We start from the raw sequence: 16,701 nt of genomic DNA on the forward strand, positions 1-16,701 counted from the left end.
TTTGGCTTGTTTGTCGGATTTTGGGATGGACTCTTTGGCTTTGCTTTTCTTCTCCTCATTGGATTTTTCATGTTAAAAGTTGCAGAAGCCAGATGACAAGCTCATTTTGGTTCAACTTCAGCAACTGTGCATTGCATTGCCATGTAATGTAATGCAATGCTATCTATCTAGCTCTCCCTCTATACTTCCTTTTGGATAAACAGACATATTAGGCAAGCATTTTGGAGCTTTCACCTAAATAACTACAGGTGGTGAGATAAGCTGCACAATATAATTGACCTTTCAGTATATTGTTGCACACACACCATCTATTTAGCAAATGCCCTTGTTATCAACAGCAGCCTTTTAAACTCACCTGAGCTAACAGGTATGTGAGCTGGTTACTCTGCTGCGCTTAAAATTTCTTTTTTGGTTTGCTACAATGCCTTTTCTGAAACGTTGTCTCCCTCTGCTGGAACACTGACTTCTTTCATTTAATGCCTGCAGACTATAAAAGAGAAACCAACCCAAAAAGTTTGGTTGATTAGTCTGTGGCATTCTTTTAAACTGTTGCTTATGGCGGTCTCTGTGAGCTTCTCAGTGACATTCAGCCATCCAGGTATCCCGCCTGCAGTAGACGGAATGTGGCAATGGAACGCTGGCTGCGCGTGTCATAATAGGCTCTGAGCCTTTATATACCTGCGCACAGCAGCAGCCACCTTCAGTCTGCTGCTGGACAGCCAGCAGCAGCAGCAGCAGGAGAGGTAATTAATCAGCAACCCTCCTGCTAAGGGTAGACAGCTGCTCGTTCCACCACCCCCCCCCCGCCTTAATTGGTTCTCCTCCCTTCCAACGATGTTGAGGCGGGTGGGAACAGCCGGGTTTGAGGGTACTGTGCTAAAAGAGGTGGAGTTATGCAGATCTAAAACGCGTGGATTGCAGCAGCAGCAAGCCGAAAAGTGCAGGCATGTGAGGGATCTAGAGGTTGACAGCATGTCTTCTTAACGGGAGTCCAGGTGGCCATCTCCACAAATGGACTTTTCAGAATCCTTGGGTGGCACCGTAGTCGGAAACCAATTCTGGTTATCGCTTCTCGGCCTTTTGGCTAAGATCAAGTGTAGTATCTGTTCTTATCAGTTTAATATCTGATACGTCCCCTATCTGGGGACCATATATTAAATGGATTTTTAGAACAGGGAGATGGAAAAAGAGCTTGCTCTGTCCACTCCACGCATTGACCTGGTATTGCAGTATCTCCAGGACCGGTGCACCCCTTCTTTAATGCAGTTTCTAAAATCAGAAAGAATTGAATTCAATGCTTTTTGTTCATTTGGCTTGTTTGTCGGATTTTGGGATGGACTCTTTGGCTTTGCTTTTCTTCTCCTCATTGGATTTTTCATGTTAAAAGTTGCAGAAGCCAGATGACAAGCTCATTTTGGTTCAACTTCAGCAACTGTGCATTGCATTGCCATGTAATGTAATGCAATGCTATCTATCTAGCTCTCCCTCTATACTTCCTTTTGGATAAACAGACATATTAGGCAAGCATTTTGGAGCTTTCACCTAAATAACTACAGGTGGTGAGATAAGCTGCACAATATAATTGACCTTTCAGTATATTGTTGCACACACACCATCTATTTAGCAAATGCCCTTGTTATCAACAGCAGCCTTTTAAACTCACCTGAGCTAACAGGTATGTGAGCTGGTTACTCTGCTGCGCTTAAAATTTCTTTTTTGGTTTGCTACAATGCCTTTTCTGAAACGTTGTCTCCCTCTGCTGGAACACTGACTTCTTTCATTTAATGCCTGCAGACTATAAAAGAGAAACCAACCCAAAAAGTTTGGTTGATTAGTCTGTGGCATTCTTTTAAACTGTTGCTTATGGCGGTCTCTGTGAGCTTCTCAGTGACATTCAGCCATCCAGGTATCCCGCCTGCAGTAGACGGAATGTGGCAATGGAACGCTGGCTGCGCGTGTCATAATAGGCTCTGAGCCTTTATATACCTGCGCACAGCAGCAGCCACCTTCAGTCTGCTGCTGGACAGCCAGCAGCAGCAGCAGCAGGAGAGGTAATTAATCAGCAACCCTCCTGCTAAGGGTAGACAGCTGCTCGTTCCACCCCCCCCCCCCGCCTTAATTGGTTCTCCTCCCTTCCAACGGTGTTGAGGCGGGTGGGAACAGCCGGGGGTTGAGGGTACTGTGCTAAAAGAGGTGGAGTTATGCAGATCTAAAACGCGTGGATTGCAGCAGCAGCAAGCCGAAAAGTGCAGGCATGTGAGGGATCTAGAGGTTGACAGCATGTCTTCTTAACGGGAGTCCAGGTGGCAATCTCCACAAATGGACTTTTCAGAATCCTTGGGTGGCACCGTAGTCGGAAACCAATTCTGGTTATCGCTTCTCGGCCTTTTGGCTAAGATCAAGTGTAGTATCTGTTCTTATCAGTTTAATATCTGATACGTCCCCTATCTGGGGACCACATATTAAATGGATTTTTAGAACAGGGAGATGGAAAAAGAGCTTGCTCTGTCCACTCCACGCATTGACCTGGTATTGCAGTATCTCCAGGATCGGTGCACCCCTTCTTTAATGCAGTTTCTAAAATCAGAAAGAATTGAATTCAATGCTTTTTGTTCATTTGGCTTGTTTGTCGGATTTTGGGATGGACTCTTTGGCTTTGCTTTTCTTCTCCTCATTGGATTTTTCATGTTAAAAGTTGCAGAAGCCAGATGACAAGCTCATTTTGGTTCAACTTCAGCAACTGTGCATTGCATTGCCATGTAATGTAATGCAATGCTATCTATCTAGCTCTCCCTCTATACTTCCTTTTGGATAAACAGACATATTAGGCAAGCATTTTGGAGCTTTCACCTAAATAACTACAGGTGGTGAGATAAGCTGCACAATATAATTGACCTTTCAGTATATTGTTGCACACACACCATCTATTTAGCAAATGCCCTTGTTATCAACAGCAGCCTTTTAAACTCACCTGAGCTAACAGGTATGTGAGCTGGTTACTCTGCTGCGCTTAAAATTTCTTTTTTGGTTTGCTACAATGCCTTTTCTGAAACGTTGTCTCCCTCTGCTGGAACACTGACTTCTTTCATTTAATGCCTGCAGACTATAAAAGAGAAACCAACCCAAAAAGTTTGGTTGATTAGTCTGTGGCATTCTTTTAAACTGTTGCTTATGGCGGTCTCTGTGAGCTTCTCAGTGACATTCAGCCATCCAGGTATCCCGCCTGCAGTAGACGGAATGTGGCAATGGAACGCTGGCTGCGCGTGTCATAATAGGCTCTGAGCCTTTATATACCTGCGCACAGCAGCAGCCACCTTCAGTCTGCTGCTGGACAGCCAGCAGCAGCAGCAGCAGGAGAGGTAATTAATCAGCAACCCTCCTGCTAAGGGTAGACAGCTGCTCGTTCCACCCCCCCCCCCGCCTTAATTGGTTCTCCTCCCTTCCAACGGTGTTGAGGCGGGTGGGAACAGCCGGGGGTTGAGGGTACTGTGCTAAAAGAGGTGGAGTTATGCAGATCTAAAACGCGTGGATTGCAGCAGCAGCAAGCCGAAAAGTGCAGGCATGTGAGGGATCTAGAGGTTGACAGCATGTCTTCTTAACGGGAGTCCAGGTGGCCATCTCCACAAATGGACTTTTCAGAATCCTTGGGTGGCACCGTAGTCGGAAACCAATTCTGGTTATCGCTTCTCGGCCTTTTGGCTAAGATCAAGTGTAGTATCTGTTCTTATCAGTTTAATATCTGATACGTCCCCTATCTGGGGACCATATATTAAATGGATTTTTAGAACAGGGAGATGGAAAAAGAGCTTGCTCTGTCCACTCCACGCATTGACCTGGTATTGCAGTATCTCCAGGACCGGTGCACCCCTTCTTTAATGCAGTTTCTAAAATCAGAAAGAATTGAATTCAATGCTTTTTGTTCATTTGGCTTGTTTGTCGGATTTTGGGATGGACTCTTTGGCTTTGCTTTTCTTCTCCTCATTGGATTTTTCATGTTAAAAGTTGCAGAAGCCAGATGACAAGCTCATTTTGGTTCAACTTCAGCAACTGTGCATTGCATTGCCATGTAATGTAATGCAATGCTATCTATCTAGCTCTCCCTCTATACTTCCTTTTGGATAAACAGACATATTAGGCAAGCATTTTGGAGCTTTCACCTAAATAACTACAGGTGGTGAGATAAGCTGCACAATATAATTGACCTTTCAGTATATTGTTGCACACACACCATCTATTTAGCAAATGCCCTTGTTATCAACAGCAGCCTTTTAAACTCACCTGAGCTAACAGGTATGTGAGCTGGTTACTCTGCTGCGCTTAAAATTTCTTTTTTGGTTTGCTACAATGCCTTTTCTGAAACGTTGTCTCCCTCTGCTGGAACACTGACTTCTTTCATTTAATGCCTGCAGACTATAAAAGAGAAACCAACCCAAAAAGTTTGGTTGATTAGTCTGTGGCATTCTTTTAAACTGTTGCTTATGGCGGTCTCTGTGAGCTTCTCAGTGACATTCAGCCATCCAGGTATCCCGCCTGCAGTAGACGGAATGTGGCAATGGAACGCTGGCTGCGCGTGTCATAATAGGCTCTGAGCCTTTATATACCTGCGCACAGCAGCAGCCACCTTCAGTCTGCTGCTGGACAGCCAGCAGCAGCAGCAGCAGGAGAGGTAATTAATCAGCAACCCTCCTGCTAAGGGTAGACAGCTGCTCGTTCCACCCCCCCCCCCCGCCTTAATTGGTTCTCCTCCCTTCCAACGGTGTTGAGGCGGGTGGGAACAGCCGGGGGTTGAGGGTACTGTGCTAAAAGAGGTGGAGTTATGCAGATCTAAAACGCGTGGATTGCAGCAGCAGCAAGCCGAAAAGTGCAGGCATGTGAGGGATCTAGAGGTTGACAGCATGTCTTCTTAATGGGAGTCCAGGTGACCATCTCCACAAATGGACTTTTCAGAATTCTTGGGTGGCACCGTAGTCGGAAACCAATTCTGGTTATCGCTTCTCGGCCTTTTGGCTAAGATCAAGTGTAGTATCTGTTCTTATCAGTTTAATATCTGATACGTCCCCTATCTGGGGACCATATATTAAATGGATTTTTAGAACAGGGAGATGGAAAAAGAGCTTGCTCTGTGCACTCCACGCATTGACCTGGTATTGCAGTATCTCCAGGACCGGTGCACCCCTTCTTTAATGCAATTTCTAAAATCAGAAAGAATTGAATTCAATGCTTTTTGTTCATTTGGCTTGTTTGTCGGATTTTGGGATGGACTCTTTGGCTTTGCTTTTCTTCTCCTCATTGGATTTTTCATGTTAAAAGTTGCAGAAGCCAGATGACAAGCTCATTTTGGTTCAACTTCAGCAACTGTGCATTGCATTGCCATGTAATGTAATGCAATGCTATCTATCTAGCTCTCCCTCTATACTTCCTTTTGGATAAACAGACATATTAGGCAAGCATTTTGGAGCTTTCACCTAAATAACTACAGGTGGTGAGATAAGCTGCACAATATAATTGACCTTTCAGTATATTGTTGCACACACACCATCTATTTAGCAAATGCCCTTGTTATCAACAGCAGCCTTTTAAACTCACCTGAGCTAACAGGTATGTGAGCTGGTTACTCTGCTGCGCTTAAAATTTCTTTTTTGGTTTGCTACAATGCCTTTTCTGAAACGTTGTCTCCCTCTGCTGGAACACTGACTTCTTTCATTTAATGCCTGCAGACTATAAAAGAGAAACCAACCCAAAAAGTTTGGTTGATTAGTCTGTGGCATTCTTTTAAACTGTTGCTTATGGCGGTCTCTGTGAGCTTCTCAGTGACATTCAGCCATCCAGGTATCCCGCCTGCAGTAGACGGAATGTGGCAATGGAACGCTGGCTGCGCGTGTCATAATAGGCTCTGAGCCTTTATATACCTGCGAACAGCAGCAGCCACCTTCAGTCTGCTGCTGGACAGCCAGCAGCAGCAGCAGCAGGAGAGGTAATTAATCAGCAACCCTCCTGCTAAGGGTAGACAGCTGCTCGTTCCACCCCCCCCCCCCCCCGCCTTAATTGGTTCTCCTCCCTTCCAACGGTGTTGAGGCGGGTGGGAACAGCCGGGGGTTGAGGGTACTGTGCTAAAAGAGGTGGAGTTATGCAGATCTAAAACGCGTGGATTGCAGCAGCAGCAAGCCGAAAAGTGCAGGCATGTGAGGGATCTAGAGGTTGACAGCATGTCTTCTTAACGGGAGTCCAGGTGGCCATCTCCACAAATGGACTTTTCAGAATCCTTGGGTGGCACCGTAGTCGGAAACCAATTCTGGTTATCGCTTCTCGGCCTTTTGGCTAAGATCAAGTGTAGTATCTGTTCTTATCAGTTTAATATCTGATACGTCCCCTATCTGGGGACCATATATTAAATGGATTTTTAGAACAGGGAGATGGAAAAAGAGCTTGCTCTGTCCACTCCACGCATTGACCTGGTATTGCAGTATCTCCAGGACCGGTGCACCCCTTCTTTAATGCAGTTTCTAAAATCAGAAAGAATTGAATTCAATGCTTTTTGTTCATTTGGCTTGTTTGTCGGATTTTGGGATGGACTCTTTGGCTTTGCTTTTCTTCTCCTCATTGGATTTTTCATGTTAAAAGTTGCAGAAGCCAGATGACAAGCTCATTTTGGTTCAACTTCAGCAACTGTGCATTGCATTGCCATGTAATGTAATGCAATGCTATCTATCTAGCTCTCCCTCTATACTTCCTTTTGGATAAACAGACATATTAGGCAAGCATTTTGGAGCTTTCACCTAAATAACTACAGGTGGTGAGATAAGCTGCACAATATAATTGACCTTTCAGTATATTGTTGCACACACACCATCTATTTAGCAAATGCCCTTGTTATCAACAGCAGCCTTTTAAACTCACCTGAGCTAACAGGTATGTGAGCTGGTTACTCTGCTGCGCTTAAAATTTCTTTTTTGGTTTGCTACAATGCCTTTTCTGAAACGTTGTCTCCCTCTGCTGGAACACTGACTTCTTTCATTTAATGCCTGCAGACTATAAAAGAGAAACCAACCCAAAAAGTTTGGTTGATTAGTCTGTGGCATTCTTTTAAACTGTTGCTTATGGCGGTCTCTGTGAGCTTCTCAGTGACATTCAGCCATCCAGGTATCCCGCCTGCAGTAGACGGAATGTGGCAATGGAACGCTGGCTGCGCGTGTCATAATAGGCTCTGAGCCTTTATATACCTGCGCACAGCAGCAGCCACCTTCAGTCTGCTGCTGGACAGCCAGCAGCAGCAGCAGCAGGAGAGGTAATTAATCAGCAACCCTCCTGCTAAGGGTAGACAGCTGCTCGTTCCACCACCCCCCCCCCGCCTTAATTGGTTCTCCTCCCTTCCAACGATGTTGAGGCGGGTGGGAACAGCCGGGGGTTGAGGGTACTGTGCTAAAAGAGGTGGAGTTATGCAGATCTAAAACGCGTGGATTGCAGCAGCAGCAAGCCGAAAAGTGCAGGCATGTGAGGGATCTAGAGGTTGACAGCATGTCTTCTTAACGGGAGTCCAGGTGGCCATCTCCACAAATGGACTTTTCAGAATCCTTGGGTGGCACCGTAGTCGGAAACCAATTCTGGTTATCGCTTCTCGGCCTTTTGGCTAAGATCAAGTGTAGTATCTGTTCTTATCAGTTTAATATCTGATACGTCCCCTATCTGGGGACCATATATTAAATGGATTTTTAGAACAGGGAGATGGAAAAAGAGCTTGCTCTGTCCACTCCACGCATTGACCTGGTATTGCAGTATCTCCAGGACCGGTGCACCCCTTCTTTAATGCAGTTTCTAAAATCAGAAAGAATTGAATTCAATGCTTTTTGTTCATTTGGCTTGTTTGTCGGATTTTGGGATGGACTCTTTGGCTTTGCTTTTCTTCTCCTCATTGGATTTTTCATGTTAAAAGTTGCAGAAGCCAGATGACCAGCTCATTTTGGTTCAACTTCAGCAACTGTGCATTGCATTGCCATGTAATGTAATGCAATGCTATCTATCTAGCTCTCCCTCTATACTTCCTTTTGGATAAACAGACATATTAGGCAAGCATTTTGGAGCTTTCACCTAAATAACTACAGGTGGTGAGATAAGCTGCACAATATAATTGACCTTTCAGTATATTGTTGCACACACACCATCTATTTAGCAAATGCCCTTGTTATCAACAGCAGCCTTTTAAACTCACCTGAGCTAACAGGTATGTGAGCTGGTTACTCTGCTGCGCTTAAAATTTCTTTTTTGGTTTGCTACAATGCCTTTTCTGAAACGTTGTCTCCCTCTGCTGGAACACTGACTTCTTTCATTTAATGCCTGCAGACTATAAAAGAGAAACCAACCCAAAAAGTTTGGTTGATTAGTCTGTGGCATTCTTTTAAACTGTTGCTTATGGCGGTCTCTGTGAGCTTCTCAGTGACATTCAGCCATCCAGGTATCCCGCCTGCAGTAGACGGAATGTGGCAATGGAACGCTGGCTGCGCGTGTCATAATAGGCTCTGAGCCTTTATATACCTGCGCACAGCAGCAGCCACCTTCAGTCTGCTGCTGGACAGCCAGCAGCAGCAGCAGCAGGAGAGGTAATTAATCAGCAACCCTCCTGCTAAGGGTAGACAGCTGCTCGTTCCACCCCCCCCCCGCCTTAATTGGTTCTCCTCCCTTCCAACGGTGTTGAGGCGGGTGGGAACAGCCGGGGGTTGAGGGTACTGTGCTAAAAGAGGTGGAGTTATGCAGATCTAAAACGCGTGGATTGCAGCAGCAGCAAGCCGAAAAGTGCAGGCATGTGAGGGATCTAGAGGTTGACAGCATGTCTTCTTAACGGGAGTCCAGGTGGCAATCTCCACAAATGGACTTTTCAGAATCCTTGGGTGGCACCGTAGTCGGAAACCAATTCTGGTTATCGCTTCTCGGCCTTTTGGCTAAGATCAAGTGTAGTATCTGTTCTTATCAGTTTAATATCTGATACGTCCCCTATCTGGGGACCACATATTAAATGGATTTTTAGAACAGGGAGATGGAAAAAGAGCTTGCTCTGTCCACTCCACGCATTGACCTGGTATTGCAGTATCTCCAGGATCGGTGCACCCCTTCTTTAATGCAGTTTCTAAAATCAGAAAGAATTGAATTCAATGCTTTTTGTTCATTTGGCTTGTTTGTCGGATTTTGGGATGGACTCTTTGGCTTTGCTTTTCTTCTCCTCATTGGATTTTTCATGTTAAAAGTTGCAGAAGCCAGATGACAAGCTCATTTTGGTTCAACTTCAGCAACTGTGCATTGCATTGCCATGTAATGTAATGCAATGCTATCTATCTAGCTCTCCCTCTATACTTCCTTTTGGATAAACAGACATATTAGGCAAGCATTTTGGAGCTTTCACCTAAATAACTACAGGTGGTGAGATAAGCTGCATAATATAATTGACCTTTCAGTATATTGTTGCACACACACCATCTATTTAGCAAATGCCCTTGTTATCAACAGCAGCCTTTTAAACTCACCTGAGCTAACAGGTATGTGAGCTGGTTACTCTGCTGCGCTTAAAATTTCTTTTTTGGTTTGCTACAATGCCTTTTCTGAAACGTTGTCTCCCTCTGCTGGAACACTGACTTCTTTCATTTAATGCCTGCAGACTATAAAAGAGAAACCAACCCAAAAAGTTTGGTTGATTAGTCTGTGGCATTCTTTTAAACTGTTGCTTATGGCGGTCTCTGTGAGCTTCTCAGTGACATTCAGCCATCCAGGTATCCCGCCTGCAGTAGACGGAATGTGGCAATGGAACGCTGGCTGCGCGTGTCATAATAGGCTCTGAGCCTTTATATACCTGCGCACAGCAGCAGCCACCTTCAGTCTGCTGCTGGACAGCCAGCAGCAGCAGCAGCAGGAGAGGTAATTAATCAGCAACCCTCCTGCTAAGGGTAGACAGCTGCTCGTTCCACCCCCCCCCCCCGCCTTAATTGGTTCTCCTCCCTTCCAACGGTGTTGAGGCGGGTGGGAACAGCCGGGGGTTGAGGGTACTGTGCTAAAAGAGGTGGAGTTATGCAGATCTAAAACGCGTGGATTGCAGCAGCAGCAAGCCGAAAAGTGCAGGCATGTGAGGGATCTAGAGGTTGACAGCATGTCTTCTTAACGGGAGTCCAGGTGGCCATCTCCACAAATGGACTTTTCAGAATCCTTGGGTGGCACCGTAGTCGGAAACCAATTCTGGTTATCGCTTCTCGGCCTTTTGGCTAAGATCAAGTGTAGTATCTGTTCTTATCAGTTTAATATCTGATACGTCCCCTATCTGGGGACCATATATTAAATGGATTTTTAGAACAGGGAGATGGAAAAAGAGCTTGCTCTGTCCACTCCACGCATTGACCTGGTATTGCAGTATCTCCAGGACCGGTGCACCCCTTCTTTAATGCAGTTTCTAAAATCAGAAAGAATTGAATTCAATGCTTTTTGTTCATTTGGCTTGTTTGTCGGATTTTGGGATGGACTCTTTGGCTTTGCTTTTCTTCTCCTCATTGGATTTTTCATGTTAAAAGTTGCAGAAGCCAGATGACAAGCTCATTTTGGTTCAACTTCAGCAACTGTGCATTGCATTGCCATGTAATGTAATGCAATGCTATCTATCTAGCTCTCCCTCTATACTTCCTTTTGGATAAACAGACATATTAGGCAAGCATTTTGGAGCTTTCACCTAAATAACTACAGGTGGTGAGATAAGCTGCACAATATAATTGACCTTTCAGTATATTGTTGCACACACACCATCTATTTAGCAAATGCCCTTGTTATCAACAGCAGCCTTTTAAACTCACCTGAGCTAACAGGTATGTGAGCTGGTTACTCTGCTGCGCTTAAAATTTCTTTTTTGGTTTGCTACAATGCCTTTTCTGAAACGTTGTCTCCCTCTGCTGGAACACTGACTTCTTTCATTTAATGCCTGCAGACTATAAAAGAGAAACCAACCCAAAAAGTTTGGTTGATTAGTCTGTGGCATTCTTTTAAACTGTTGCTTATGGCGGTCTCTGTGAGCTTCTCAGTGACATTCAGCCATCCAGGTATCCCGCCTGCAGTAGACGGAATGTGGCAATGGAACGCTGGCTGCGCGTGTCATAATAGGCTCTGAGCCTTTATATACCTGCGCACAGCAGCAGCCACCTTCAGTCTGCTGCTGGACATCCAGCAGCAGCAGCAGCAGGAGAGGTAATTAATCAGCAACCCTCCTGCTAAGGGTAGACAGCTGCTCGTTCCACCCCCCCCCCCCGCCTTAATTGGTTCTCCTCCCTTCCAACGGTGTTGAGGCGGGTGGGAACAGCCGGGGGTTGAGGGTACTGTGCTAAAAGAGGTGGAGTTATGCAGATCTAAAACGCGTGGATTGCAGCAGCAGCAAGCCGAAAAGTGCAGGCATGTGAGGGATCTAGAGGTTGACAGCATGTCTTCTTAACGGGAGTCCAGGTGGCCATCTCCACAAATGGACTTTTCAGAATCCTTGGGTGGCACCGTAGTCGGAAACCAATTCTGGTTATCGCTTCTCGGCCTTTTGGCTAAGATCAAGTGTAGTATCTGTTCTTATCAGTTTAATATCTGATACGTCCCCTATCTGGGGACCATATATTAAATGGATTTTTAGAACAGGGAGATGGAAAAAGAGCTTGCTCTGTCCACTCCACGCATTGACCTGGTATTGCAGTATCTCCAGGACCGGTGCACCCCTTCTTTAATGCAGTTTCTAAAATCAGAAAGAATTGAATTCAATGCTTTTTGTTCATTTGGCTTGTTTGTCGGATTTTGGGATGGACTCTTTGGCTTTGCTTTTCTTCTCCTCATTGGATTTTTCATGTTAAAAGTTGCAGAAGCCAGATGACAAGCTCATTTTGGTTCAACTTCAGCAACTGTGCATTGCATTGCCATGTAATGTAATGCAATGCTATCTATCTAGCTCTCCCTCTATACTTCCTTTTGGATAAACAGACATATTAGGCAAGCATTTTGGAGCTTTCACCTAAATAACTACAGGTGGTGAGATAAGCTGCACAATATAATTGACCTTTCAGTATATTGTTGCACACACACCATCTATTTAGCAAATGCCCTTGTTATCAACAGCAGCCTTTTAAACTCACCTGAGCTAACAGGTATGTGAGCTGGTTACTCTGCTGCGCTTAAAATTTCTTTTTTGGTTTGCTACAATGCCTTTTCTGAAACGTTGTCTCCCTCTGCTGGAACACTGACTTCTTTCATTTAATGCCTGCAGACTATAAAAGAGAAACCAACCCAAAAAGTTTGGTTGATTAGTCTGTGGCATTCTTTTAAACTGTTGCTTACGGCGGTCTCTGTGAGCTTCTCAGTGACATTCAGCCATCCAGGTATCCCGCCTGCAGTAGACGGAATGTGGCAATGGAACGCTGGCTGCGCGTGTCATAATAGGCTCTGAGCCTTTATATAGCTGCGCACAGCAGCAGCCACCTTCAGTCTGCTGCTGGACAGCCAGCAGCAGCAGCAGGAGAGGTAATTAATCAGCAACCCTCCTGCTAAGGGTAGACAGCTGCTCGTTCCACCCCCCCCCCGCCTTAATTGGTTCTCCTCCCTTCCAACGGTGTTGAGGCGGGTGGGAACAGCCGGGGGTTGAGGGTACTGTGCTAAAAGAGGTGGAGTTATGCAGATCTAAAACGCGTGGATTGCAGCAGCAGCAAGCCGAAAAGTGCAGGCATGTGAGGGATCTAGAGGTTGACAGCATGTCTTCTTAACGGGAGTCCAGGTGGCCATCTCCACAAATGGACTTTTCAGAATCCTTGGGTGGCACCGTAGTCGGAAACCAATTCTGGTTATCGCTTCTCGGCCTTTTGGCTACGATCAAGTGCTTTATTGCAGGAGATTGTGGTTGAAGGGCACTCGGGTACCCCTCTCCTTGGCCTGGCAGGATCGTCCACTTTGGTGGACTTAACCTGCTTGCTGCTATTAGGGAGTCGGCTTAGTCCCAGGGTAACGAGTTGCGATCCCCCAGCTTCCAGGTGTTTTTCGCTGCAAGAACACTGGGAGCGCAGATTGCAAGCGGCTGCAATTTGCAACCTTGTTGCGTTTTTCCATGGAGGTTGACCCTAACCTCGTGCCTCTTTATGCAAGGCTAAAAAACTCTATCCGAGTTCACTTCACGGCGGGTGGCTCGGATATGAGGAAATTAGGGTATGTAGTCCAGGAAGTGCTCAGGAACCTTCTTGGCGTACAAAGGAATGAAATTCTCTCCATCCAGGATTATCCCAGAAGAGGTGACTATGACATCACATTCACCGGAGAAGGTATTTTTAGAGATGTACTAGAAAAGTTAAAAAAAGTTGAAAATAGTCCTGTTTTGAAAGGGATACAAATTGTTGAGCACGTCCTGGATGAGGTAAGACTGGTTATTGTAAAAATATTTTCTCCCTTTGTTTCTGCTCCAGAAGTAATGTCATTTCTAGCAATTTATTTTAAAAGTGTTAAATGTATTGGGAAGATATTAAACGAATATAACATATGGACATCTAAGTGGAAATTCCTTGTGAAGTGTACAAGAGATCCAAATACACCAGGTGGTATACGGCTCCCCCCTGCCCGTTTCAAAATTGGGCAAACAAATGGGGATTTCTTCTTTTCTGGGATGCCAGTATATTGCAGAAATTGTGGGCGCTATGGTCATTCAAAAGAAAATTGTCATGTATCATGTAGAAATTGTGCTAGTGAAGAACATGAGACAAAAGAATGCCCTAAGGAAAAGAAATGCAGTTTTTGCCAGACTCCAGGTCACTTTTATTTTTCTTGCCCTCACAGATTTCGGGAAGATGAGCAAAAGGGGAAGTCCAAGACGTCCGACCAAGGACCAAAAGATCAGACCACCCCTCAGGAGGAGGAACAACAACCTGGAGCCTCTGGAGACAATAAGGGCGTACCAAATAGTGAAGTGTCTCCAGAGTCTATGACAGGTAAAATACCAAATCCCAAAACCTGGCTGCAGGACCTGCGGGAGTCCAAAAGGAGGGCTGAGAAGGAGCAGAAGGGCACTACTGGTAAGGTCAAAAGGGACCGGCAAAAGGCCGACACAGAAGCCCATGCCCAGTCTGGGTCTCCTAGTGCTGAGGGCGCTGAGTGGATAAAGGTGGGTCCTAAGAAAAAGAAAAAGGGTGGTTCGGAGGAGGCAGCAGGAGGTGAACAGATGGACACTTCTCCAGAAGGGGACGTGGACGCTGGACCCTCAGGGGTTTCGGTCTCCGCTGCTACAGGTGGGGACCGGGATCTTGCTGCCTCTGAAGAGTCAGAGGCTCTGCCTTGTGCGCAACCTCCTCCTATAGGACGACCTTCTACAGGCCAAACAGGGGCGGCGGAACCCCTCGGGGACCCACCTGATGAGGAACTGCATGGCAAGCCAATGGAGACCCAGCGGGTTCTGCCAGCCAGCCCTCCGAGCTATGCCAGTGTAGCGTCGGGTTTATATAAATGTGGTAATCTTTCCTCCTCCACGGAGACTCTCGTGACGATACTATCAGATGAGGAGGGAGGCGCAAGCCCAGTGGTCTGATCAGGTTCATCGGACAGGTAAATCCGTTGCTCTTAGTTACCTAAGTAAAATTTCTACATTTTCTAATGATGGCTGAACTCAAAGGTATTTCCCTCAACGTGAGAGGCATAAAATCTAACACGAGAAGAACTGCTCTTTTTAATTTTTTTACGTGTTTTACTGCATCTGTATTTTTTCTGCAAGAATGTAATATCCCACATGAAATGTCATATCAAAAATATAAAGATGAGTGGAAGTGTGGGCCATCTGTCTGGTCCGGATCGAATGCTGCAGGATCAGCGGGTGTAGCCATACTTTTTAAAGGGAACGTTTTAATTGATTTTATTCAGGAAATTTTACCAGGTCGTATTTTATTAGTGAAAGCTTTTATTGATGGTATTAGATGGCAGTTTTTAAATTTTTATGGATCCCCAGAGAAAAATGAAAGAGCCGAAATGCTTGATCTTTTACCTTTATTTATTAATAACTCTGAACCTTTTATCTTAGCAGGGGATTTTAATTGTGTTTTAAAAGGTGAAAACCGGCGCTCCAGCTCTGTAAGCAGGAACTACGATAAAACCTCAGGTATGCTACATGATATAGTCAAAGATGCTAAATTGATAGACATATATAAAGAGTGTCATAGTGACAGCCCAGAGGACGCCGGTTTCACTTGGAGCAATGCTAATTGTAGCTCTAGGATTGATTTTATTTTTGGTTCAGATAAAACAATACCTGCCAAATGTGAAGTTTTAACTAATATATTTTCAGACCATAAACTTTTATCCTTTACCATAAAAGTAAATGACAACAAAAAATGTGGTAAGAAAAGCTGGAAAATGAACGTATCCCTTTTAACCGACCCGCAGATTTTATCAGATTTTATTGAGTTTTATAGGAAATGTAGAAAAGGGAAAAAAACAAATGAGACTATGAGTGTATGGTGGGATAGAATGAAAGTAAAAATAAAAGACTTTTTTATTAAAAAGAGTATATGTAGAGCCAAAGAAAAATATGAAGAATATAGAATTTTAAATACCCGCCTACAAACATTATTTAAGCTCAGAGACAATGGGATAGATGTACAAGTTGATATTTCAAACTTAAAAGAAGAAATTTCAAAATGGCTAGAACAAAAAGGAAAAGAGATAATTTTTCGTTCTAGAGTACAACATATAGAAGAAAATGAAAAGTGTTCCAGATATTTTTTTAGGAAAAATAAAAAAGAAAAAGTGATAATTGACCATATAGATGGTGAGAATAATATAAAAAATATGCTGGGTAAAGTTGAGGTTTTTTTTTCTAATCTTTTTAATGGAAAAAATATAGATAATAAATTAATGGATGATTCGCTGCAAGGACTAACAGCTGTTTTAGATCCCGCATCCCAAGAGTTTTTATCCCAAGTTTTAACGGAACAAGAAGTGTTAAAAACTATTAAAAGTTTTAAAACTGGAAAGGTCCCTGGTCCTGATGGCATCCCAATAGAATTTTATGTATGTTTTTATGATATTTTAAAAGATGATTTGTTTTATTTGTTTACTGAGGTTTTTAATAATAAGGTTTTATTAAATTCCTGGAAGAAAGGTGAAGTCTCCCTCCTATACAAAAAAGGCGATAAATCAAAATTAGAAAACTGGAGACCAATAACACTTTTAAATTGTGACTATAAAATAATGGCTAAAATTTGTGCAAATCGTCTAAAAGAAGTCATCAGCAAAGTTATTCATTCTAATCAAGTGTGTGGGGTGCCGGGGCGCAGTATATGGGACAATCTGAATTTAGTGAAAGACTGTATTGAGGATGTGAAAGACAGAAAGGGGAAAATGGCGATTTTATCTATTGATTTTGAAAAAGCATTTGACCGTGTCTCACACTTTTATCTTTTTAAAGTTTTAGAGAAAATGGGCATACCAGAAGGGTTTTTACTATCGCTTAAAGCATTTTACAAGGATTGTACAAGTAAGATTTTAGTGAATGGTTTTAAGACACAAGAGGTATTTTTACGGTCAGGGGTGAAACAGGGATGCCCTCTGTCCCCCCTACTGTTTATCTGTGCACTGGAACCAATGTTATGTGCAATACGCCAAAATAAACAGATATGCGGTGTCCCTCTGCCTGGAAGCGGTGGTTTGGAGGCCAAGGTTGTAGGCTACATGGATGACGTG

The 16,701-nt window shown here is 44.2% G+C and overlaps 9 non-coding genes across 9 annotated transcripts; all 9 read left to right on the plus strand.

Moving 5' to 3' along the window:
• The first annotated feature begins 1,064 nt into the window (after nucleotides 1-1,064).
• Nucleotides 1,065-1,255, plus strand: LOC141159669 (U2 spliceosomal RNA). Its single transcript, XR_012249671.1, has one exon. It is a non-coding gene; the product is annotated as a U2 spliceosomal RNA (small nuclear RNA).
• A 1,117-nt stretch (nucleotides 1,256-2,372) lies between these two features.
• Nucleotides 2,373-2,563, plus strand: LOC141159405 (U2 spliceosomal RNA). The gene has a single exon (XR_012249412.1). It is a non-coding gene; the product is annotated as a U2 spliceosomal RNA (small nuclear RNA).
• A 1,116-nt stretch (nucleotides 2,564-3,679) lies between these two features.
• On the plus strand, nucleotides 3,680-3,870 carry LOC141159680 (U2 spliceosomal RNA). Its single transcript, XR_012249682.1, has one exon. It is a non-coding gene; the product is annotated as a U2 spliceosomal RNA (small nuclear RNA).
• A 1,117-nt stretch (nucleotides 3,871-4,987) lies between these two features.
• LOC141159802 (U2 spliceosomal RNA) lies at nucleotides 4,988-5,178 on the plus strand. The gene has a single exon (XR_012249799.1). It is a non-coding gene; the product is annotated as a U2 spliceosomal RNA (small nuclear RNA).
• Nucleotides 5,179-6,298: 1,120 nt separating this feature from the next.
• Nucleotides 6,299-6,489, plus strand: LOC141159692 (U2 spliceosomal RNA). The gene has a single exon (XR_012249693.1). It is a non-coding gene; the product is annotated as a U2 spliceosomal RNA (small nuclear RNA).
• A 1,118-nt stretch (nucleotides 6,490-7,607) lies between these two features.
• Nucleotides 7,608-7,798, plus strand: LOC141159703 (U2 spliceosomal RNA). The gene has a single exon (XR_012249704.1). It is a non-coding gene; the product is annotated as a U2 spliceosomal RNA (small nuclear RNA).
• Nucleotides 7,799-8,913: 1,115 nt separating this feature from the next.
• LOC141159406 (U2 spliceosomal RNA) lies at nucleotides 8,914-9,104 on the plus strand. The gene has a single exon (XR_012249413.1). It is a non-coding gene; the product is annotated as a U2 spliceosomal RNA (small nuclear RNA).
• Nucleotides 9,105-10,221: 1,117 nt separating this feature from the next.
• On the plus strand, nucleotides 10,222-10,412 carry LOC141159715 (U2 spliceosomal RNA). Its single transcript, XR_012249715.1, has one exon. It is a non-coding gene; the product is annotated as a U2 spliceosomal RNA (small nuclear RNA).
• Nucleotides 10,413-11,529: 1,117 nt separating this feature from the next.
• Nucleotides 11,530-11,720, plus strand: LOC141159726 (U2 spliceosomal RNA). The gene has a single exon (XR_012249726.1). It is a non-coding gene; the product is annotated as a U2 spliceosomal RNA (small nuclear RNA).
• The last annotated feature ends 4,981 nt before the right edge of the window (nucleotides 11,721-16,701 follow it).

Source organism: Phyllobates terribilis, unplaced genomic scaffold (genome assembly GCF_046119375.1).
Source record: "Phyllobates terribilis strain yellow unplaced genomic scaffold, ASM4611937v1 Scaffold_8__6_contigs__length_399053987, whole genome shotgun sequence".
Lineage (NCBI taxonomy): Eukaryota > Metazoa > Chordata > Amphibia > Anura > Dendrobatidae > Phyllobates > Phyllobates terribilis.